This window comes from Dermacentor silvarum, chromosome 2, assembly GCF_013339745.2.
Source record: "Dermacentor silvarum isolate Dsil-2018 chromosome 2, BIME_Dsil_1.4, whole genome shotgun sequence".
Lineage (NCBI taxonomy): Eukaryota > Metazoa > Arthropoda > Arachnida > Ixodida > Ixodidae > Dermacentor > Dermacentor silvarum.
Window position 1 is genome coordinate 70,381,921 of NC_051155.1, and position 24,980 is coordinate 70,406,900.

General features: G+C 44.0%; 1 long non-coding RNA gene across 2 annotated transcripts; it reads right to left on the reverse strand.

The window, feature by feature from the left end:
* Positions 1-2,048: 2,048 nt before the first annotated feature.
* LOC125943057 (uncharacterized) lies at positions 2,049-11,039 on the reverse strand. 2 transcript variants are annotated; one of them, XR_007465521.1, is made up of 4 exons: positions 10,455-11,039; positions 9,483-9,586; positions 5,540-5,758; positions 2,050-3,262 (listed from the first exon to the last, which is right to left on the reverse strand). It is a non-coding gene; the product is annotated as an uncharacterized LOC125943057 (long non-coding RNA). The 2 variants fall into 2 exon arrangements; XR_007465522.1 differs by having other exon boundaries at positions 2,049-5,758.
* Positions 11,040-24,980: the final 13,941 nt, after the last annotated feature.

Below are 24,980 nucleotides of genomic sequence, written 5' to 3' on the forward strand. Positions count from 1 at the left end.
CAGCTTAGGTTAGAGGCGCGACGATAGGCGCCCCAGAGGCACCGGCAACAGTCACCAACGCCGCGCGCATTCGGTGCGAACGCGGGCAAAACTCCGACGGCGTCGACAACAGTTCTGCGCGTTGCTGGTGCTGCTGCATGTCCAAGTTTATACAGCTGATAAAACTACCTTGAGTCGACCCCATGGCCGCTTCGCATACTATCTACTCAGGGTTCCCCTACGGGAAGATTGTGTAATTTTTTTTTCGTCCTCTTTCATTTCCACTCATGCTGTATCGCTTCTACGCATGAAATAAAAACTGCAAATAACTTCCGCTGTGCTTTACTTGGCTACATTCTTTTGTTCGCTTCATGTGGTTGTGATTAGCAAAAATTGGGTCCCTAAGTTCCTCTTATTCCCATTATGGTTGAAGAGAACCTCATGCGAATAGGATAGCGTTTTGACAAAGTAAATGTCGTTCTGGTTAAATTTCGCATATATAATAATGTCAAAATATGACGCTTTGAGCAAATTGAGCAGTAAGGAAAAGGAGCTACCAGAGTAAGCTGCTTTGCCGAGGAACGCAGTTGCACGAAGGTGGCACAAAATGTAAATGCGCCAGCACCTCATTTTTCTTGCTCTTGATTTTCCACGTAGTAACGGTGAAGAACACAGTAGCAAAACTGTGAATCATGAAGCTAGGCCGCGATTTTGTAGCGATGCCTTATGACCTATTTTGGAATAGTCTTATCATCCACCGCTCACGGCCGGCTGATCCCGTTGATAACTCGAGCGGACCGTTGCTCTGACCACTGACAAAGCGCGATAAGCGCGAAAAGGCATTGTTACTGTAAAGGCATCGGTACAAAATACCGGCCCTAGTTTTTTATTCGGCGAACCTGTGCCCACAAAAATAAATTACACTCGAAGCACAACGACAGCGGCGAGTACAGCCGGCGATCGTCGAAAATCTGATCTGCAGGTCAAGCGCGTCGGCTTTTGCGCACTACTCGTCGAACATTCCAGCGTAATCACTGGTGTCCCCGTGCCTTCCAGAAAGTACTAGACAATTCGTGTCAATCATAAAATCTGATTGCACAAAGTTCGGTGAGAACATACACAACAGATACAATCAACGATAACATTCGAGTAAGTTCCAAATCATGCTGGCACGTTTTGCGCTGAGCGAGAACTTTATAAGTTGTTGGCGGGTGAAATGCAGTCCCGGAAAAAGGATAGATAAGTACACGTCTCAATATTTCGCATATCATCCACCCTGATGTGCACCAACAAAACTTTGTCAGTCACAGTTCCGCAGAGTGCGTTGATATCCATTCGTGAAATGCAACCTTGAAAACTGTGCAATGAATAGAACGGGACATTGGGACAATACTGTATGGCAACACGGTTTGCCTCTTCAATTGAATTTTTTAATACTTTCGGCAAAGCATGCTTTCTGATCATTATATCAAGAGCAGGTGGCTGACTTTGGTATATTCGTCTACGTTCCCAAGTAACGCAAAATGTTGCCATAACGTTCTCTGAATGTGCACAAATGTCGGCGTATAACGTTGCCTACATGCTGCTAATGTCCTCTTTTTTGATCGCCACACAACGTTGGGTCGTAACGTTGTGGCAGCGTTGAGCAGCACATTCACGACGTTAACATAACGTTAACAGAACTTCCTGGCAACGTAATGTGGATGTTGCCTTTGTCACTTGAGCTTTCAGGCAACGTACGTATGTGACGTTCAAGCAACACTCAACTGACATTGCAGAATATTTGTAGACATGCATAACAGCAGTGCTGTCAGCATGACACGGCTGACAGCACCGCAAACCCTTAAATTTATATTTGCTTGACAGATAATTTACTCTAGTAGTTTTCATGTTGCATATGCATGAAAATGTGAAACAAGAATTAGTGAAAAACAGCGTTTATTACGTATATATCTTGTGTAGTTTACCAAGATATGTGTACCTTACCTTGTGGTAAGGTACACTATACACGTAAAATAATGCTGTTTTCACCAGTTCTTGTTTACATTTTCATGCATATACGACATGAAAACTACTAGAATGCATTATCTGTCAAACAAATATAAATTAAAGGGTTTGCGGTGCTGTCAGCCGTGTAATGCTGACAGCGCTGCTGTACGGGCAGCTCATCTGTCTTGCACTATATATAGTACCAACGCGCCTAAGCCAGAATCTTTAAAGTGTTTCACATGGTGGTTTGCCTGACTTGTCTTGCTGTTGTCCATAGCACAGCATATAAATGCTAACTGCAAGTAAAAGTGCACAATGCAAAGCTGCGAAGTGGTTCATAAGAACAATTTTTCATTTTGGCTATAACAGCAAGAGAAGCAGCATGCACGTCCAATGTGCAGAGGTTCTCGTATAAAGGTTCTCGCAGCAGGAAAGTAAATATATTCCACAAATGTTCATTTCCTTAAACATATCATTTAAGCTTAGACCACAGAAAAAAATCAGTCTTTGCTTCCGACTTACTGCTCTAAAAATCATGTGTCGGTAGCTGCATGTGCTTTCAAGAAATTGTATAATAGCCAACATCAGCTGCTAAGACCAAACGCTAGTATGTAGGAATTGTTTGTGCAGGAGGAATGTGGTGGTTGAATATGCACCCATGAATATGCATTGGTCCACCTTAAATAATAGTGAATGCCATAGACAAACCTGGTTATAATCTCAAACCATGCATTTATTTACTGTCTGCTTACATCATCCTGGCAAACAAATGACACATAACAGTAACTTAAACACTGATAACACACTGATAACACACTTAAATATATTTGCTATTAAACATCAAGGTCTTCTATCGCATATTAAGACTCTACTAACAGCTACAACTACAACACAATATATTTTGCTTTCCCATGTAGGTCAGACTTCGAAATCTTTTGCTTTGTGTCGAGTTCCCTTATTTCAATGGCAGAACACAATTTATACTTCTTAACAGCACAAATACTGTCCTCCATCACTTTGTAATGTACAACACAACACAGTAACACTGCGGTTGGATACTATCTCCTGCCAAGCATCCAGCCGGTCTTTTTGCCTAAGCTTGCAGACATGGCAGCAAGTGTGAAGTAGTCAACACAGCCCAAGGCGTAGAGTAACAGAAAGTCATCCAAGCACTGACTGCCAGCCATCACTTTTGCAGAGGATGGCCAGCAGCACAAGTGATGCACACATGCCTCCCTCGGTAGCTTCACTTGCATCCAGACCTCACTGGTTTCCAAGTCAATAATGCGGTAACCTGCAGAGACATCAATTACATCAAACTATAAAGTGCCATCTGAAACACTGAAGTAAGCCATGTTTACTGTGAAAACAGGCTATAAAAATGCTTACAAACAACTTAAGCTTCGCATAACTGTGAAACAAACAAGTGACTTTACACAGGAGAATAATGCAAAACATCAAAAAGCAAATTTCAGTAAAACCTAACCATTATAGCTATAAGTTTGGACACAAGAGCAAGGAAAGCACAATAAACAATACCCACAACTTCCTTTATTGCGCTAAGCAGTTAAGACGTTAGTATCAATATATTCCTTTAACATAAAGCTTCCTTGCAATGCCACGGCTGCTTGTTACATCCAGTTCAGTCTTTGAAGAAAACAAAAATTAACAAATGATGTGAATGCTCTACCACGGTACCAAAACCACATTTCATTCGTGATGAAAGAAAGTTCGAATGAGTGAGTGATAAATTTGACTTGTTGGTACAACATATTGGTGAATTGCAGCACAGATATTGACGACAGAAATGACGAGACAATAGACGTGTGCTGACTTCCAACAAAAAGCTTTATTTTCAGCGACCCATGTTTATAGCCGTCACTCATCACATTGCACCTGCGCAATTCACACCCTTAGGTAGGTCAACTCTGTCTGATAAGTGTACAGATGCTGACACACATAGAGCTAAGTCGCGCAATCTTTTCAGCTTCAATAATTTCACGTGTTAGTTGATCACCGCTACTGCTGACAACAGTACACCGAGCAAACAATGGTTCACTGGCACATGAACTGCAACAACATGCAAGCCAACTGTCATGCACGTTTTTCTTGACATTATAGAGTGTTCTCTCAGCTGGTCATTGATACAGCGTCCTGTTTGGCCTATGTACTGTTTACCACAAGAAAGAGGGGTACAGTAATTCATGTTGCTAACATAGGTGACGAACGGATTTTTGTGCTTTTTGTTACACTTGTGTGCTGCCCTGAAACATTTCCTTTGATTACACAACTTTATAAGCTTCTGAGGTGCAAAGAAGACAACTTTAACTTTGGAACGATCTGCAGTTTTCACGATATTGTGAGACAGCTTATGAATGTATGGTATGACAGCCACTTTAAGTCGGTCAGATACTGGAGTGATCACATGGCAACCACTCGGTGCATGCGCTTTTCAGAGTAGAGGTCATGTGGTCACTGCATCTGACAGACATAAAACAGGCCGTCATACCCTACATTCATAAGCTCTCACAATATCAAGAAAATTGCATATCATTCTAAAGTTGTGTAATCAAAGGCAATGTCACAGCACGCCACACATATGCAACAAAACACCAAATTCCGTTTGTCACCTGTGTTAGCAATGTGGTTTATTGTATCCCCCTTGTGGTAAACAGTATATAGGTCAAATGGGACACTGCATCAATCACCGGCTGAGAGAACACTCATACAATGTCAAGAAAAATGTGCGTGACAGTAGGCTTGAATGTCATTGCAGTTCGCGTGACTGTGAACCGTCGTTTGCTCAGTGTACCGTTTCCAGCAGAAGCGGTGATCAACTAACACGTAAAATAATTGAGGCTGAAAAGATTTCGCGACTTGGCTCTGTGTGTATCAGCACACCTTCTGTACACTTGTCAGACAGTTTACTTTCTTCCTAAGGGTGCGAATTGCGCATGTGCAATGCAGTGACTGACAGCTAAAACATGGGCTTGCAAAAATAAAGCTTTTTGTTAAAGAGTTGCCGCATGTCTCTCGTCTTAACTCTTGTGTTGTTGCCTACATCTGCACAGCAATTCAGTGCCTGAACGACCAGCTACAACTACGCTACAGGTGTTGCATATCGGGAGAAGGGTTGAATATTGCTCTACACTGCAAAAGTTGCCGTTGCTATCCGCGGATGACGAATACGGAAGTTCTGGCCTTGAAAAAACCAAATTAGAACGCGAGCTTTTGGAAGCGGTGTTAACCGAAAATTCTGGACCTGATAGTAGGTTAGCGCCACTTCACAGGCACTTTTAAACAAAGAAATGCAACTCATGAGTAGCCACAAATAAGCTGGTTTGTTAATTCTGCTTTTGTTTCTTCTTAGACTACCTAAACGCGAAAAACTTTGTCACTCGATTCAACCGCTCGGCCAAAACCAAGCATGAGAAGATGATTTTTTTCTCCTCAGGGGTACCACATTTCGAAAGATATGCATCAAATGCATCTGAAAAGTTAATCATTTCGGTGCAATACATGCATTGTTACAAACATTACAAAAACTTGAAAAAATGTGAATGATACTTACTACCCACAGCTTCCAATTTATCGGGGCTCAATGTCGGCTTCTCAACAGCATTGCCGTCCTTCAAGCACCGACAAGGAGCCCCTGTGATACTCCTACACCGAGCGCCAGGGCTCCCCACATCAGTTATGTCAGCTTTTTGCAGAACAGGGAATCCCGGCGATGGCACTGGAGCAGGCCCCAGTTATCGTTGCCAATGTATACAACATTTCCTAGGTGTACCTGCAATAAAAGATGGCAGAGACACATTAAGACAGCTTGCGTGTGGGAACGTGAAAGCACCTTTAGTCAACCAAATGGCTTCAATGTGACGTGCACAGTGTGACACGCACTAGGCACACCTTAAGTCAGCCAGAACCAAAGAGCTGCCGTGGCGTAAGGGAAGCGTGCTCCTTTCACACTCCAGGTTCTATTCCTACCCAGTCTGCACAACTTTCTTATTAAAGCAATTAATTTGCTTTGTTTACATGAACCTACCTAAATTTCACATTACTCCAAGCGTTTTGATGTGCTTTTATTGCTTGTGCAATAGGCCATCGGTTTTATGTCAATAAGTGCTGGTAGCAAAAAGAAATATGTCTAACCGTGCGATAAATGTAACCGGAAATGGCAGGTACGTCCAGTGGCATTAGTGTGGGGGCTGCACACAAAATTATATAGCTTACCCTGTTTCAAATTTATTTTAAAGAGCAGTTTCAGTGAGCCCAAGTAGAGTCTTTCAGCTTTTTGCAGTGCAGAAACAGGTACAGTTTGTGCCAGCCAACCAGATGAGCTCTCCTAGTAACTGTCTCTAATCACCCTCTCAGCAATTAGTGGTAGCCAAAGTATAGCTTGTATCTCTACAACTGACACATGTCCCATTTCCTTAATGTGGTATTCGTCACTGATTTTGATGGTCAATTGGTTGCCATAGAGGAACAATCGAAATTTGGCGCGCAGCACCAGTCGTGTCAGTGCATTGTCAAGTGGCACGAACATATTTCTCCCTTGAGTGAATTATGGTGCTCTCCTGGGCACATGTTGAGGCACCAGCCAGTCTGCCCCATGTACATTTGACTGAATATATACATGATCAAAGGAACAGACTATGCTACCCCTGACGAACACAAGACAAATTGGGTTGCATCTTTACCTCAGCAAGCCTCAATTCTCATGTGGACTGCTATGCACGCACATTTCCAGCGAAAAATAAAGTAGGCAGGATATGCACGACAGTTCACAAGTGAATTCAGAAAGGCGAGCAGGCAAGGGAGGTTTGCTTGGTTAAAGATACCACCAAATTTGTCTAGTGTCTATGAGAGGCAGCTCACTGTATTTTTTTCACAACTGGTCAAATGTACACAGAGCAGTCTGGCCGGTAACTAAATGTGCCAAATAAGTTCCCATATTTCACTCAAGAGACCAGCTTGCTCATCCAGTTTGGCCGTGCATTGCCGCGATAGGACTTCAGGCTGAATTAAGATCATCTGTTTTCACCTACGGTGAAAAATTGACACGAGAGATCAGTGAGGCATACCACATAAACAAGACATGCGAGCCAGACCCCATGATCAATTCATGAAATAAAAGGCGTCCTTTCTAGATGACAAGTGATTGAAGTTAGTCTGCGCCCATATTTACTTTCCTTTTTACACAAATATCATTTATTCTGATTTTATGCCTTTATATTACAACTTACGCCTTCCCTCTGAACGAAATTGTGCACAACATAAGCACACATCCAGTGTTGCTATTTTTAATCCTTCCATCAAAATAAATGGTCAGTTAGCAGCAGTCATGTTGTATGGTACCCTTTTCCTCCCCATGTAAATTCTATCCTGAAAAGTTACATGAACTGACTGGCAAACTCATACGTACACTACAAATTTCACCTAGCAAACACGGCTGGTTCTTAGAAAATGCACAAATACGGTGATAGGTATCTGTTGGCATACTGTAGCAATAGTAAGTGCCAGTTAGCTTCAACACTAGACAGTTTTAGTATAGCATATGCAACTAATAGCGTACGCCTATACGCTATAGTACAGCGTACGCTAAACAGCACACATTTATTAGTTTTAGTTGGCCTGCGAGATCTTCCGATCTCAGAGGCCATATGCCATCGTCGCACCTATCTCTCGACTTCACTGACAGGTGGCGCTGATATATGTCGGTTTCCCTCGTTAGGCTTCGTGTCGTTCAAAATGAGAAGCGATCTCGAAAACTCCACAAGGTTAACCATATTACACTGTTGTCAAAGCGGCCTGACGGTAAGCGAAAGTTGCTTACACAGTCATTTTCTACGAACGAAGCGAATTCTGCAAAAGCCACGCCAAATTCAATTCGAAGTGGGCAGCGGGGACCACCGCCATGTTTAACGTAAACTACGCAAACCACGCACAGACGGTAATGCTAAATCTGAGAAATAGCATGCATACGCTAGAGGTCGGATAGCGTTCTGCACATGCGCAGTGATGACCCACTATTTTATATCGTACGCAATGACATAGCGTACGCTAAACTAAAACTGTCTACTGCTGCAATACTTCAGCTGTCAGGCATCTACAGTGCTTATGACACCACAGAAGTGTAAGTGCACAACAAAAACAAGTGGCGCATCAACCATAAATTTGACTTGAGAGTAGTGACAACATAGACCGTTTCGTGTAGCTAAAACACTAGCCAATATGTAGAAAGTATATGCACAAGTATACATACCTATAGATATTTGCCTACCTAACTTAAAACTATAAGAGTTGCAGTGCATATGATGCTTATTCTAGACACTGGTATTTTTGACAAAAATACTCTTAGAATCAGATATAATGCTTTTTCAATTCATCCAGCCAGTAAATGAAGTCGTACACATATCATTACAATTTGGACTTGCAGGTTGAACATATTCTGACCTGAGCAGCGCCAAGCAGAATGAATAGACCGAATGCCCACTGTGCTGACCAAATACACAGGATGAAACAGAAAATATGGAAAGGGACCCCAAAGTATTAGAAATACTTCTTGACAGCTGTAGAATTAGGGCTTGTTGGTTGATTGTCACTATTAAAATTACACTAAAGCCAATAAGACTGTTCTGTATGGTGTAGTTGAAATCAAATTCATTTGACGAGCAACATTGCAATAACCAGCAAACATGGCAAGAGCAAGCAGACATGTGCGAAATAGTGTGCTTTTTTAATAATAGAGCATCAATACAATGAACTACCTACCAGTTAGCTATGTGTTCTATGCTGTATTGACTTGAAAAAAAGAGAAAAATAATGCAACGGGACATAGACTCGCAACTCCTACAATGCCTACTTGCATGAATAGGGATAGCTTGCCAAGAATATTAAAAAATGGGAGAGAAAAAAGCAGGCTTACTAGAAAACACTTCAGAACTGTAGTAACTGCAGCACAGTGAATACTGGCCTTAATGTATCATTTCAAGAAGTTTGAGCTCATCAAATGTGTATTTTCCAGTGGCAGTTATTTTTGGAACAAGACAGAAATAATCGTGAATATGAATGTTAAACAATGGTAAGCACACTGTGTGCTTACACCTATGACATATCTGGCCCATTACACTTTGAATTCTTATATGCACAGAAGCTGCACAAGAGTGTAGTGTAAACACTAAAAATTCGGAAATAAAATCCTACAGCATAGGAAACAGTTTCAAAACAAGAAAACGAAAATGAAAAGTAATAAATAGTGTGTACTAAGCAAAATTAAAATGTAACTTGCAGCCAAGCGATTGATGCAAGAAAAAATACTTAACATCAGGACATGTTAGGTCTACTTTTATATAGAACACAATAAGGTGTGCATAACAGCTATGAACACAAATAAACAGCAAGTTGCATAAATATTTGGCCTATTTAGTAAGCTGTGTTGACTAATGTCGATTAACTTATCCACAAATGATACCAAGATGCTACTTTTTGGAACACGTACACTAAATACATACCTGACCCGACCATCCAGATTATACGTTGCACTACGGCAGGCATAGCCAAGGGGTCTGGTGGCTCCTCCGTTATGTAGGCACTGTTATGGGTCACAGCCTCGCCACTATAAAATAAGTTCTGTGTTAACTTATAGCAGTGGCACACAGCTTTATAAAGCTGTCAAATTGTCTAGACATGCATGGAGCATCTAAATATAGTCACAAAAACAATGTTTGCATTATTGCAGGGTGGCAACAGAGCACAAAGTAGAAGTCACTGATGAATGTCTTGATAATGGGGACCCTTTGATCACAGTAAAATTATTGACACGCAGCAGCACATAGCAAAGAAATGTTTGTTTACAAAACAATTCATTTTTTTTCATGACTCAGTTTAACTTTCCCCTGTCATGTTTAGTTACGTATAAGGTATGTCAAAACATCTTGTCTTAAAAAGTAAGTTGGACTAGTAGCAAGCTGTGATTGCTTAAATTTTTTTTCTCTAAAGCTGCCGTAAACCGAAAACTTCGTAAGCAGATATTATTTACAACGTTGAGGCAAGGAAACATGGCAAGGAAACAAGTTTTCTTGGACAAGTAGATATGAAACAAGTTTCCTTGGACAAGTAGATATGAAACAAGTTTCCTTGCCATGTAAGCAAGGAAACGTCATTGCAATAAGAATCGGTAAAGAGGCAAATGAGTCATTATGCAACTTCAGGAGAAAAGCGGGAGCTCACGCGCCGCACGCACATGATGAACACGATTATTTTCGAACGTTATATTTCTCATCGGAAGAAAACGTTTATCAAGATTTTCAATTTCGCATCGAAGCACTAAACTTGCGTAACTAAGCTCTGACAACCAGCGTTCAGCAAGCATCAGCACAGGTATCACTGTTGTCGCGGGACTTCTATTTCATACGCTCGCGCACGCTATGCACACACGAGAAGCTCACACAACACGCGCGTAGTTAGCCAGCACGATTACTTACCTTTTGAATGGTACGACGCGGTCGCGAAGCACTCTCCAAGTTGCCGGTGCTGCGTCGACGATGTTACTCCCCGCATACATGCCGCTGCGTAGTGGACGAGCTGAGGCGCGCTAACACACATTCTTTGCGACGTCCACCCAACTTTCCAGAACGAGAACAAAGAAACCGTACTCCACGGCATAAAATCGTTGGGCCACATTTGCCTGGCGCGCCACGCATACGGCGAGTTTGCAGCGTGACACAAGGTATCTTCAGGCACTTCTGTGCACGCTAACTGCGACCTACTTCATAACAGCAAACACAAAAACACACGATCAAGCAAACGCGACGCTCGTAGCACCCCGCACATACGACCGCCATCACAGAACACGGAGGAAAAACAATAGCGCCACCTGCATACTTGTGAGAATGTTGTGGCCTCTGTGATGACAAAAATATTAACCAGTACACTCGCATACTAAAATTTTGTGCCGGGTTACACACAACTACGTATAGATGTTGCGAGACAAAATAACTGTAGAACAATCTATATTTTACACTATAGTTTGGCGTAGAAAGAAATTCTAAAACGTATTTTACCTTTGAATTGCTTCCGCCATCTGCAGACAGCATAAGCATGGCCTTCGAGATCAGCTTCGGTTATCCTTATCAAGCCGTCGCTGTGGCCTGATTTGAACGGTTTGGGCTGTCTCGAAGCTGTCTCGAAGCCAATCCATGACGTTTAGCGATGCTGCCTACTTTTCCTACGCCGTCACTTAGTTTTAGATAACTTTCTGATGTCGTGAACACGAATTGTTGCCTCAGGAATTGTTGACACGATATCGGAGGTACAGATGTGCAGTGTTCGATGTTTTCGTGTGCGTTGTAACTGTTTCAGGTGGAAAGGATCAAATTCACGAGGGTTGATAGCTCGTGTGGCGCAGGTTACACCCGTATCGTCCGCATTTCCTTTCGTGTCGGTGTGTTGAATGTGCGCGGGTTTTACTCCTGTCGTCCGTACCTTCTGTGTTTATCGTGCGGCTCGCGAAGATTCCTCCTAAAAAAAAACATGTCTGCTGCGTGCATGTGTCCTGTGTGGTGTGTGAAACAAATGTGCGCTGGTGTACGGTGTGTTTGCAGCCCTATTGGTGGCTTATAGTCCTTTGCTCTAGTGCCGTTTCTATGATGTAAACTATACTTGAACTGAAAAAAATGCACTGTTCTTTATATGGACAAGTAGATATGATCTGTGTGTATCCACTGTGCAGTGTGCATGTGTTCGTCATTTTTATGCAGCTCGTATCATGGGGCTTGTGCCTATTCATGATGGCCCTTGCTTAATGTTTCCACTTTTAGGGGCATGTGGCGTGCAAGCAGTCACAAAGTCTTGTGCATTTGGTGTGGAAGAAGGGAATACTTTTATGCGTAACTTTGTCTACTATAGGTGAACCGTTGCAACAATTAGCATTTTTTCCATGTGAATGCTTCTGCCATTTGATATAATTTGTAGCAGATCTTATCTGTGGAGAAGCATAATAAACATAATTTAACATGGTGTTCCTTAGAAGATATTAAGTACTGCATAACCACTATACATCTCCATACCTCACTGTATGATAAAGATGAATGTTCAGTTGAAAATTACAATATCTTATAGTTGCATGAACGTATACATGCGAAATGCTACAGCAGCCTGGCATCACATTAATGTCAATATTGGTGACATCCGGCAACGTTCTGGGAACGTGCTGTTTTGTAACGTTGCTACATTGATACCATTTACACGTTAAATTGATGTTTACACGCAACGTTGACACAACGTGGGTGTCAGGACGTTGCTGTGACATTTATTTATGACATCACTTGAACGTACAGCTGGCAACGTACATTCAACGTTGAGGTTGGCTGTTTAACGTTGCCTGACATTTGTTACAATCAGGCAACGTTTACGCTACGTTCTGTGTTACTTGGGTTCGTATCCTCGCTGTATACGTTGAGACGTGCTTCTTCTCACCAAGAATTGACCGCAAGTGGCCATTCTAAAATGTGATTTACTTACCGATGAATAAAGCTTCACTATGAGTAAATAGTAACACCAATCCAGACATTTTGTTCTCAGTCGCTATACACATAATTGCACATGTCGAAGCAGGGAAGGTAGTGCTTTCTTCTCCGCTCGTGTGAATCATCAGCTCAGATGCACTAGGTTATATATTCACTCACGAGTCAAGTCATATTTGGAAAAAAAAAGCGGCGCTAACAAAGACCTGTACGAAGAATTAAGGTATAGGTCACACACAAGAGTCACTTCTTCTGCCGTTACCTATAAAACATCAAGCAAACTCGTCCGGCTACAATGCTGTACATTCAGTAATGTGGCTACCGCGCATTACTGAATGTATTCTTAGTAGACTATATTGTGGTACTGAGCATGTAGGTGAGTACCTTGTGCATAGACGGCGCTCGCCCTTGCACGGCAATGCTTGTAAGACATTGTTCCGCTGACGTGTTGATGCGATTTGCGTGCAGGACAAGCCGTTCAGTCCAAACAATAAATCATTGGCTTCTTGGTCTCGGTCACGGTGTAAGATATATACTCTCTTACACCGTGGTCTCGGTCAATGCGGGTTAAACAGTCACACAGCGTCTACGGAGGCACACGTAAAACCTGGAAGAAGCATTGGAAGCGTCATTACTTCCCTGGAGGCACGTAGTTCGTTATTTGTATAAAAGACATGATTTGCCTCTATGGACATGAATTCTCTCGCACCGGTGATCACGTGGTCGCGGCGAAAGCATTTTGATGGCGGTGGAATAGAAAAAACGCTCGTTTACGGTTCTGTGGGTGCACTTTATAGAACCCCAGGTGGTAAAAATTATTGCAGAGCCTCCGCCTTCCTCTCCCACAACCCACTAGGGCATCCCCATTAACCTACTGTACAGTGTCCGGACATTAAACCCTGTCATTTTGTTAGATTGTTTAAGTGCAAGTCGATACGTGCAAGTGTGAGTGTTAGCAATACTGATTCTGAGAATAGATAGTGCACAGGTGCAGTGAAACATGCCCTCGGGCTGTCAGCTGCCTTCTAAAATATTTTACTTTCGTGAATCGCGCTGAAGCTTCTGGAAGCAAGACGAAATGAAATTCTTGACTTGGTAGCTTTTGTTTCGACGTCAGCCTTTGTCATTAATTAAACTGAGAGAGTTTCACGCCCCAGCATAGGCCAGCAAGTTAGTAGCTCCATCGCACCAGTTTTAACACCGCATACCAAAATATACAGCCAACAACCAAGTCCTGTACAGGTCTTGGCTGTTGGCTGTGGGGCGGTTGGGTGGCATTTAACGAGACTACTAAATCTATTCTTCGCAGCGATCCAGTTTGCTTGTGGCACAGCTATAACACTCAATCAGCATTAAGTGGCATTAGGGCTTTCATTAGTGTTGACTTTTTTGGTGCCGCATTATTCGGTTTCAATTAATGCCTGCATGAATTAAACATAATTTCATTCTTCATAAAGGGGAAACGGACGACAGGCGAAAAGTTACAATCATGTAGCCTCAGTCTGCCTGTGGCCCCATACAAAAACTTGGCGTCACAGTACCGAATCACCCATGAAATTGAAAAGATTAAATCCCATATGAATTAATACGCATGCACTTATAATAGACAAAGGTATAATCATTATGAAACTTTAGCAAAGGTAGCTATATAAAATGCCATCTGTTCAGCAACTGCTGATTGGATAATCAAGATCCGATTAATTGAGTTTCTTTTTCAGCCCGTAAGCCTCGCGATAATGAGGAACGACTTTCTTCTTCACTGCGAAGCCGAGGACAGTGTGCTCAGAGCAGCATTGCCGAAGCAGGTGGAAATCAACACCTTCGGTCCAGATTTCGGTGCACGCTCACCTGTAGTCCAGAAGCTTCAAATGTGAGTACATAATGCCAACGCATAATTCTTCCTCTTATAGCGGGTAAACATAGTATTTGGTTCTGGTCGGTGGGCATCTGCCTCTCGATACTCCGAACTGGCCGCTCTCTGCGGGCTGTGACTATAGAGTCGAGCAGCTCGGGAGTGTCTGCTCGCTCTTGCTGCTCCTCCACTCTCGGCCCTGCTTTAAAGCCTTTCACGAAAACAGGCGTCTAGTTCGTGCTGCAGCACGGCAAGTTCCTCAGTCTCTGCAACATATGACTTGCCCAACATGCCGCGCTGAGAACAGCGGCAGACACAGGTCCTGGTTACACCGAAACAGGCGTGCCATTGGTCAACAGAGGCAATTAATTCGATTGCATAATGCCGGCGATCGAAATTTCTGCTTGATGGCGCTAGTATGGTGCATTCGTGGCCGCAGCTATTTCATGAGCGCCGCTGCAAGGCTGAAACATGAGCATCTTAGCCGAATTGATGCCCTAGATGGCGTGAGTGTCTCAATATATAAGCAGGGCTATGTAGCGGCCTTGAGCATTGCGCAACAACTTTTTCACCATCTGCACCATGCGCTCTGCTTCGCCGTTAGACTGTGTATAGTTCGGGCTGCTTGTAGAGTGCCGTATTAGGCGAGAACATGGCAAAGTCATTAAAGTGGAAGGTTGTCAGTACGTAGATTCGACGGGATGCCATGACGGCCACAAATATTCTTGAGGACTTGGACGACGCGCTCCTATTGTAGCATTCACGGTGACCACTTCAAGATAATGAGAGTAGTAATCTACCACCACATGATAAGTCTGTCCTTTTACATGGACCAACTTGGCACCCAGCCCATCCCAAGAAAGGCTTGGAAGCTCTGTGATTTAAAGAGGTTCGGAGGATTTTCCGGGTATGATGCGCTCTGTTCACACTGATTTATGAGAGATGCGATCTCTGCACTGATCCCATCGTACCATTAACTAGCTCGCGCGTTGCACTTGTGCCTTAGTGGCCTTCGTGAATTAGGGAACAGGGCTGATGGGACAGCAATCCGGAGACGTTTTAGCAGGAGATCATCGTAAACTGAGAGTTTATCCGACGCTCTTGCATGCTTTGTTAGCTGCAGTGGCAGCTATCGTTTTTACACCGAAGCTGCATATGGCGCCGCCGGCAAATTTTCTGCGTCCATGTGTGTACACTGTCCAGTCGACAAAGAAAAAAAAATTTCGTCTCCAAAGTTAGTGTAATTTTGAGTTCGCGCATAACACAATTATGTTTTCTCGTATGTTCAAATTACAAGTCGATGCTGTCAAGTCTGCAGGTTGTACGTAAGTCGTACTTTACAAATTTTGTGACGCACCTTACTTTGAGAAATCAAATTCGTTCAATAAATCACTTGCGTCAGGCCTTCCAGGGTCTGCTAGAATGAGGACATATGTTGCACTCTGGCACAAATAAGTGCGCGCGTGAAGAACGTGTGCACGCGATGTATTTGTCCTTGATTAGTGGGCGCTATCTCCGTTGCATCGGTCGCGCAGAGTGTGCTGCCACCGTAATCGACATCAGCGCAAGACTGGTAAAAAATTACAGTGACGTTCACGTCGAGAACGCGGGTTACGCGCAAGCATATGCACGCCGCGAACGTGCACCGCGGCGTCGAAGCACCAACGGAAAGGGCGCGAACGAGGTCGTGGACCCTACAGTGATCTCGACGGTGCGATGCCTTGCGGTGGTGGCGCTTGTGTAACGTCGGCAACAGCTTCGCTGTGCATCCACTTTCACAGGGTGGAAAGGAGGCGGCCGTTTTTTAAAGCTATTGTGACGCATAGTTACCAGTGCATGACACTCTCTGTCGTGTACTTGAGCCGCCTTAAGAAATTTTAGCTCAAGTGCTGTTTCTTCTAATGAGTTCTGATATACGTTGGCAGTGAATACTTCAATCGTGACAAATATTAGTTGACGTGTTAGCAGGATTTGTGGGAACACGATACCGTGCATCATCTCTGACAAGTTTTTCAGGAACGTATATCATCTAAAAATGGTAGCCCATAATTTTCGGCATCAAGCGTTGGACGTGGGAAGGCAGAGCGACCGCGTTCATCGTACTGAATAATGGTGCGAGAGGCAGGGGACTTGTTTGCACATCGAATACCAGCCCTCGCAGAAACTCGTCGGATCGTTATATTGCCCATTTTACAGTCAAGGCTCATTTTTCAGTTTGGTTGAAGCGTACTTCTGCCGCGGCTAAAGACCGAGGAGCGAATGCAATACGCCTTTGTTCACTTGAGGGATGAGTTTGGAGCCCAACTTCTTGAAAGCTAAATGAACTTGCATCTGCCGAGGCAAATGCCGGGTATTGCGGATATAAAATAGTTCGAGTGAGTATCTCCTTTATTTTCCTAATACCACTTCCTGCTCGTGGGACTATGTCCATAAAGCGTTCTTGCTGAGGAGCACACTGGAGGGAGGAACTATTATCTCTGATACGCGCAGAGGGAAGCACACAAGGTGGCAGCTAAAGCCAGAGCTAAAATCCACCTAACCCCTGCCGCGTCAGTCGGCGCGTTTATTTCCTTTATAGCTCGGCGCTTGCGGATCGAGGCGGATATTTTTCGCCCGCACCACATCAAAGAAAGAATATTTACTTTGACGAAACCAGCAAATTTTCTTATTTAACGTGATACTTGCTTCCGAGTAGCATCAAGGCTTGCTGCAGTTGGGGGTCGTGCTCTTGCGAAGTGCGGCCAAAGACAAGGATATCATCAATCCTGCACCCAGCGTCCTCCAAGGTCTCCAATATCCATGTCATCTGCTTCTGGGCAAAGTTAGACGCTAAAGCGATGCCGAAAGGCATCCTACTGAAGCGGTAGCACCAAAATGGAGTGATAAATGTAAATTCTTGTGATTCCTCCTCGAGCCTCACTTTGGTAGAAATCAGATGCAGAATAAGCTTGGAGAACGCGGTGGTAAGATCCAAGATCAAGGGCTTGGTAACCAGTGGGAAAAAATTGGCACTCTCTCAAAAGCATCTAGTTTTACCTTTATGAGGTAAAACTAGCTGCTTTTGTGGCGGCCAGTGGCTCAAGGCACGACCAGTAAATCGGTGCACGACAAATTTGGTGTATCGACTATGCGAGCCTTGCCTTCTTTCTGCAGCTTCTGCAACTTCTGGCGAAACACCTCTCGTAGTGGAATTGGAATACGTTGTGTGACGCTCATAGACAACGGAACTGCATTTAATTTGAGTTGGATCTTGTATTCTTGAGAGAGCGAGAGAGAGAGCTGAAGCCTTCAAATAAGCTTACTCTCGTTTTAAAAAACGGTTTCCTTGAGGAGGAACCTCATTCTTAGAAGGTGCTTTGCCTTGGGCCATCTTCTTATTCGAGGGCAGCTAGTCGATAAACATGAGCACATGAACTGCCTTGATCACTGGAAAACCCAGAAAGTAGCCCTGACAACGACCACACTACGTACCACGTTGAAATGCCTTGCTATGGAAGAGTTGCCATAAATGAGCTGAGAACATCTAGTGACTGATGTTCTAGTCCTCCGAGAATGTTCGCAACCTTATGAGTGATGGCGGCAGAATAGGCAAAGTGTTCGAGACTGCGGAAACGTCTGCTTGAGAATTTACTTTCATATCATCTGCGTATTTGTCGACCGCGACTTCCACGTACTTGGCGTCCTCTAAGCTATGTGCAGCGTATAGCTCCAGCATATTAACTTTGGATACCTCCCTCTTCGGGGAACTGCAAATGTCCGCTAAATGGCCTTTTTCTTGTAATGATGGTTTTCCGAGCTACGGACAAAGGGTGTTAGCATGCGGGGCGCGGCCGCAATAGTCGCAGGAGCCTGTACTGTGTCATGTCGTCACGAGTTACCACGTTCTCGACGCGGTCGTGGGCCTCACGTCTGACCTCATGTGACATCGCTTCAATGCGCCGAAGCATACTACGCTGTTTTCCAGTGTCTTCAGCTTGTCTTGCTTGGTTCCACGCATCCTGGAGAATTAGCTCCGGGTTACCGTGTAGTTCATCGGCGAGCCTTGTCTCGCAAGTAGGCAATGAAGCCAATGAGGCATTGTTCAGCTCCTGCCCATGGGTAGCAGCATATTAAATGCGAAGCATTTCTTGGCGAACATTTGCTACTTCGACAGTATCTATCTATCTATCTATCGATCTATATATCTATCTATCTGTCTATCTATCTATCCTATCTATCTATCTATCTATCTATCTATATCTAGCCATCTACGTCTTTGTGCTCTCGTGTTCGTTTCGTTAACTTGGTATGCACCAAAATTGGCATAATATGACAAGAGTATATGACGAACATAAATGATATGTCATGACATGCGTGTCATCTAGGTCATGAAACAGCCGATTACGTCTTGGTGCTCCAAGGTCGTTCCTTTAACTTGGTAGGTGCCAAAATTTACATAGTATGACAGGAGTGTCTGACGAACATAATTGATAGGTCGTGACATAAATGTCATGATATGCGTGTCATGTAGGTCATTAAAATGACACAGCGAAAAAGATTAATATTGAAAAACCACTGAAATTGGTTCTGACGTGGGCACTAAGTGAAGGAAACACTAATGGATGCTGGTCGAAGTCATAGTCATGAGCATGACTCTGCAAAATAGCAATGACTCAGCGAAAAATAATTAACACTCAAAAACCACTGGACTGGGTTCGGACGTAGGCACTAAGTGAAGGAACACTAAAGGGTGATGGTAGAAGTCATAGTCATGAGCACGACTATGACTTCTGCAATTCGGTTGTATGCAACAGGCCATACAAGTACAAGTAGCCACGCTACACAGAACATACGACAATAGACGAGACAATTGGTACTATATACGCGGCACCATCCAAGCAATAACTGTACGATTATATTGTTCCGTTGTGAAGAGCTCACAGTGTGCGCGCGTTGCATACTGTAGGGTCTACAGTGTGCAACGCGCGCGCACTGTGAGCACACGAATCAGTCTTGGCCAAAGCGTGCATCTGCTGTACTGACTGCTAAATGCGCGGGTTTGAACAGCTCTGAAGCTTATGAACGCTAACCGGGGAGTTTAAGTTTATTTTCTGTCTTACAGGCGAGTAATACGATCTCTTGGCATCAGTATTACCGAAGAACAGGTAAGCCTACAATCCGGAATCAGATAATTTTCTATTCCCATGTTTAAGAGCCGTTGACAATGACATTTTTGTCTTACTTACGGAATTAACCTGCGGACAACTTTGTTTAGCTGAAACCTAATGTCAAACAATCGCTAGAACTTATGGAACTAGATGTGCCACCTGTTCCTCATTTTACAAGCATAAGGCGCAACTTCATTTATCGCTAGGACTTGTGGAACTAGATGTGCCACCTGTTCCTCATTTTACGAGCATAAGGCGCAACTCCATTTCGCAGGGCAGCAATGTCAGCGTTTAATAGGAGGCCTGAAGTACTTCTCGACCATGGTAAGAAAATGTTGCCGTCATGTAGAGAGGCTTCTGCGAACCTGCGAGTTAAATAATATTACACTGCGTGGTTTCTACAAATATCTACAAAGATTCCACAGCTACATTGATTCTCCAAATGAAAAGTAGAAAGTTAACTATCAAGAAAGGGGTCAGGCAAGGAGACAATCTCTCCAGTGCTATTCACTCCATGCTTAGAAGAAGTATTCAAGCCCTTAGACTGGGAAGGCTTAGGAGTGAGGATCAACAGCGAATATCTCAGCAACTTTCGGTTTGCAGTTGACAGTGTCTTATTCAGCAACAACGGGGACGAATTACAGCAAATGATTGAGGACCTTAACCGAGAAAGTGAAGTGTAAGAGTGGGGTTGAAGATGAATATGCAGAAGACAAAGATAATGTTCAATAGCCTGGCAAGGAAACAAGAATTGAGGATCGCCAGTCAGCCTCTAGAGTCTGTAAAGGAGTGCGTTTATCTAGCTCAATTACTCACAGGGGACCCTGATCATGAGAGAGAAATCTACAGAAGAGTAAAATTGGGTTGGAGTGCATATGGCAGGCATTACCAAATCCTGACTGGGAGCTTACCACTGTCGTTGAAAAGAAAATTGTACAATTATTGCATTCTACCGGTGCTAACATATGAGGCAGAAACTTGGAGGTTAAGAAAGAAGCTCGAGAACAAGTTAAGAACCGCACGAAGAGCGATGGAACGAAAAATGTTAGGCCTAACGTTAAGATACAGGACGAGAGCGGTGTGGATCAGATAGCAAACGGGGTTAGCCGATATTCTAGTTGGCGTTAAGAGGGGGAAATGCAGCTGCGCATGCCATGTGATGCGCAGGATGGATAACCGGTGGACTATTAGAGTTACAGAATGGATACAAAGAGAAGGGAAGCGCAGTCGAGAACGGCAGAAAACTAGGTGGGGTGATGAAGTTAGGAAATTTGCAGGCGCAAGTTGGAGCCAGCTAGAGCAAGACAGGGGTAATTGGAGATCACAGGGCAAGGCCTTCGTCCTGCAGTGGACATAAATATTGGCTGATAATGATGACGATGATGAAACAGCATGCAACAAGGAATTTACAATCTCGCAATCGGAAACAAAGCGCGCGCGTATGTGCTCTCGCTCACCCGTACAACGGAATGTGGCACACGCGGTGATCATCACAGAGCTAATTGGCGTTTGTATGGCAGCAGTATAGTGGTAATTGTATCGTATGGTTTGAGCTCGGACTGCTGTGCTGGGAGACCGAGGTTCGATCGCACCATCGGACATGTAATTTAGTTTATTTTTTATTGTGATAGCAATTATATGGACACTCCAAGCGCATTTCTGCCGTCGCCGTCGCCGTGTTGTTCCGTGTAAAGTCCAAGCACGATAACATCATCGCCGCGGGCCATACGCCGTACACTGCATGTGCGAGTGAAAGCTTGCGAGGGTCAGCCGACGATCGCGGCTCAATCTCGCGCGCGCGCGAGGGAGCACGGCGGAGCGGAAGCGCGCAGTCTTCTGTGGCGAGCGATACACGGGGACACCGTGCTTGTTAAATTAGTTAGTGAGCTTATGTTTGTAAGTTTATACGGCCGCTAAAACTAATAGTCTTACTTCGCATAGCTGTCTTCTAATTTGCTATCGCAATCGATTTTCCGCCTTTCGGGTGAAACTGCGACTTTCTTGAGTGCGAGTTATTCGGCAAAGCAGCAGCACCCAGAAGCCATGGTCAGGAAGGTCCGGGAGGGCTCGTAAAGAAACGCTCGCTTTATGAACAAGAGGAAAGGCTCAAGGCCATGACGCGTGATGACGACACTTTTGGGTAAACCCTTGCCCCCTTGCCATCCCCCCTCCGCCTCTGTGTACCTTTCAGGGTTCTAGTGGAGACGAAACGAGAGCGCAAGATACCCAGTTGTGCGATAGCAACCGTTAACTCCGCTTATACTTGAATGATTCGTAAAAAATGCCTTTCTTGAGATTCGTAAGACGATGTATTCCAATAGGGGGTTATTTCATGATCACTCAGAAAGCTGTTTCGTTAACTGGCTGTATGACAAGTAGACGCCTACGCGACTAAGGAGGCCCTTGCGCATGAATGTCGTCAACCACATATTCGTGTAACCTTGAGGCGTCTTTAGTCACTAGTGCAAGAATAGGGGAACTAACCCCTTCCGTGAAGAATTATGACATTCTATTCCTAAGGCCTCGAAATTTATACACTTTTTTAGAAGCGCAGCGGCGAACTTTGCAGAAATAAGTTCGGACCTGTAATATTATTATCGAAGGCTGTCTTCAGGGCAGTCTTCGTATTTACAAAAAATATTTATGGTTATTGATTGACGTGTTTGAGATGACGGCTGTACCACTGAATGAATATATTTTTGCAAGTAGGTACACTGGTTGTCATTGAGCATAGAGGGCATTATGACGCAAGGAAGAATACTAATTAGCTGCATTGATAATACAGAGCAACACGTCGGATTTCTCGTCAAACGTGGTTGGGCACTTCTTAAAATACAATTGTTTAGCAATAATTTCACAACTAAAGTGACTTATGACACTTATTAGGTGGCTACGTTTCCATTCACTTTACCATCCAAGTTTTCATTTTTCTGCCGTTATTATAGGATCATTCAAAAGTAAGTGACGTCTCCATATAGACAAACCATGAACTCGGGGACTAAAGTCTACTTTTCAGGCATCGTGGTAAAAAAAATTGTGCTGCTTTCTCTCGGATTAGTGAACACACGCTGACACAATATGAAATACGATCTGAAAGATTTACCCAATCTCATATTCTGTGTAGGTTCTGAGCATTTTCATGTGCAGAGGTCATTAGGACTTTGCCTGATTTTTTGCTTCGTGCACACTTTGAGTATCGAGCGCACGTCTGCGCAGTAGACACGAAGTCAAGGACGCTCACAAAGCCAGTAGGACCTCGGTAACCCAATTATAAAACGAAGGAAGAAAACAAGAACCAATGTCTACGCCAAAATGAATAGAGAAAGGGTGCGAAAGGACAGAACGCGGCCATTTACATGCTCCGTACCATTTTAGCTGATTAATGAGGATACAACAGCTTTTAAAGGAGTGTGGAAGGGCTCCTCTTAGCCACCTATGATATATTTTATGCCTACGTAATCCAAGCATGCGAATGTTATTGCGTGCCGTTCCTGTGGGAACGCGACCACTGTTTCCAGGAATTGAACACGCCACCTCATTGTCAACAGCAGCATGCCGCAGACACCGAACAGCCGTGGTAGATATGCAGCTTTAATTGTAGCATGAAATTGCGAGAACTCTGTAGCCAAATCCTTCCGCAGTTGCTTTTTTGTCTAATCAATTAAATTTTTTTTATCCTAAAGGTGCCAGAAAACAGATCTTTGCAGCTCATTGTGGTCGGACTTTTGGCAGCGTGGAAACATTATGCAATTCCTAGGTGAGCTTTCACTTGGAATTACTTTCTGAGGTGTTAATGGCTTAAAGGCGCAGTTAGATAAGGTACTGAAAGCTGAGTGAGTTGGCATGATTTCAATGTGGCTAAACAGCGGAAGGAAACATGTACACAAGAAAAAAAGGCACGATATAGGTCGCTGGTCTTGTCGCTTGCGCTGTTTAGCCACAAATTATTAGACAGGGGTAAATGACAAAACTCTTAGTAGTATTCACTAGAAATTAACGGCGAATAAGCCTTATTCTTACGTTTAATTTCGCTGAAATGTAGCTTGCTAGTATATCTTATGAATGTGCAACATAGTGATAAGGATCACTAGAAGCGCTTACTCAATTCTCATTGCCCTCTTTCGCCGTCACGAAGCTATGTTCTCGAGATAGGCGTCACAACTTCCACATCATATACTTGCAGTGCATTTATACTGATAGTGCGTGAGGACCGAGAAGAAAACCTGTACGACCAGCTGTTCATTGAATACGCCATCGAAGCTGCCCACCCCAAGGCTCCCGTCATTCGTCGGCGAATGAGCGACCTCCGTGGCTCATCACTTTGCAATGGGAAACTGTTCGTGTAAGGCGATATTTATGATTATTTTGTAATCTTCTCACGTTGGTTAATTCACACCGACAAAGTTGTTTTTTTCTCTCTCGTTTGGCCTGTGGCCGTCATTCCGTGAATTTCTTGTTTTTATTGCGATGCGAAAATTTGCGGACACTCCAGGCGCGTTCGCGGTGTCGGCGACACCGCCGTAGTGCTGTCACGGTATTCGTAGCGTTAACTACAAAGATTACTGCACTTAACTCTGGTTCTCGTGTTTACGAGAGCCGCAAGCAGGCCGGTTCAGTGGTGAGTGGTACATGGATCTGCCTAAACTTCATCCTTACGCTTTCGAACTCCTTCCTGACTTTGCAAGGTGATCATTTTCAGCAAAACATTGCCTTGCTTACACCAGGCGTTTTGACAGGCCCGGTATCTGCCGGGGCAATGTTCCTGCTGCCTCAGCGGCAGTTGTCTCGCGCGTTTGTCGCGACATGTAGTATCAGCGTATTGTGAGAACATCGTGCAAGGAGCTCGAGGGCAACACTAAACCTTGTTATGGCCTTCAGTGCTATACGCCTTCGGCCGAAACTGGCAATTTTCGATATTTATGCAGTAACCTTTAGCCTAGCCCAAGTAGCGTTAGCCACCACCACTTCCGGCAATCGCTGCGGAAGTGCAGCACCGACTGTTTATTGCCACAGAGCTACGCTTGAAGACGTGCGTGCACCGTGTCAGCAAGACCGAGAGCTGGACAAGATGGCGTGACTTCTCTAAGGTCTGCGTCTTGCTTGCTTGCGTGCTTGCTTGCCTCCGAGAGTGGGTCATGTATAGCCACTATGGCGCTTGGCCAAGACCCGAGTGATTTAAGAAAAAGGTTATGCGAGTCTAAGAAGGAGCACTATTAAGAAATTGTGAATTCAGTCTAATGTTCTTTCTCCGCGCCCACACCTACCAGAGCACGCGGCCCAGTCGTAACTTCTTTCTTAGCGCTGACTCGTGACACCTAATGGCAATATATATATATATATATATATATATATGTATATATATTGAAAGGGGGATTTATTGAAGCGCGTCCGAGGTACCGCAAATGGCTTTGTACGCACAGTCCTAGCTCTTGGCATCAGCAGCCCAAGCTCGGGTCTCGCACCGAAGCGATGGCAGTGCCCACAGCG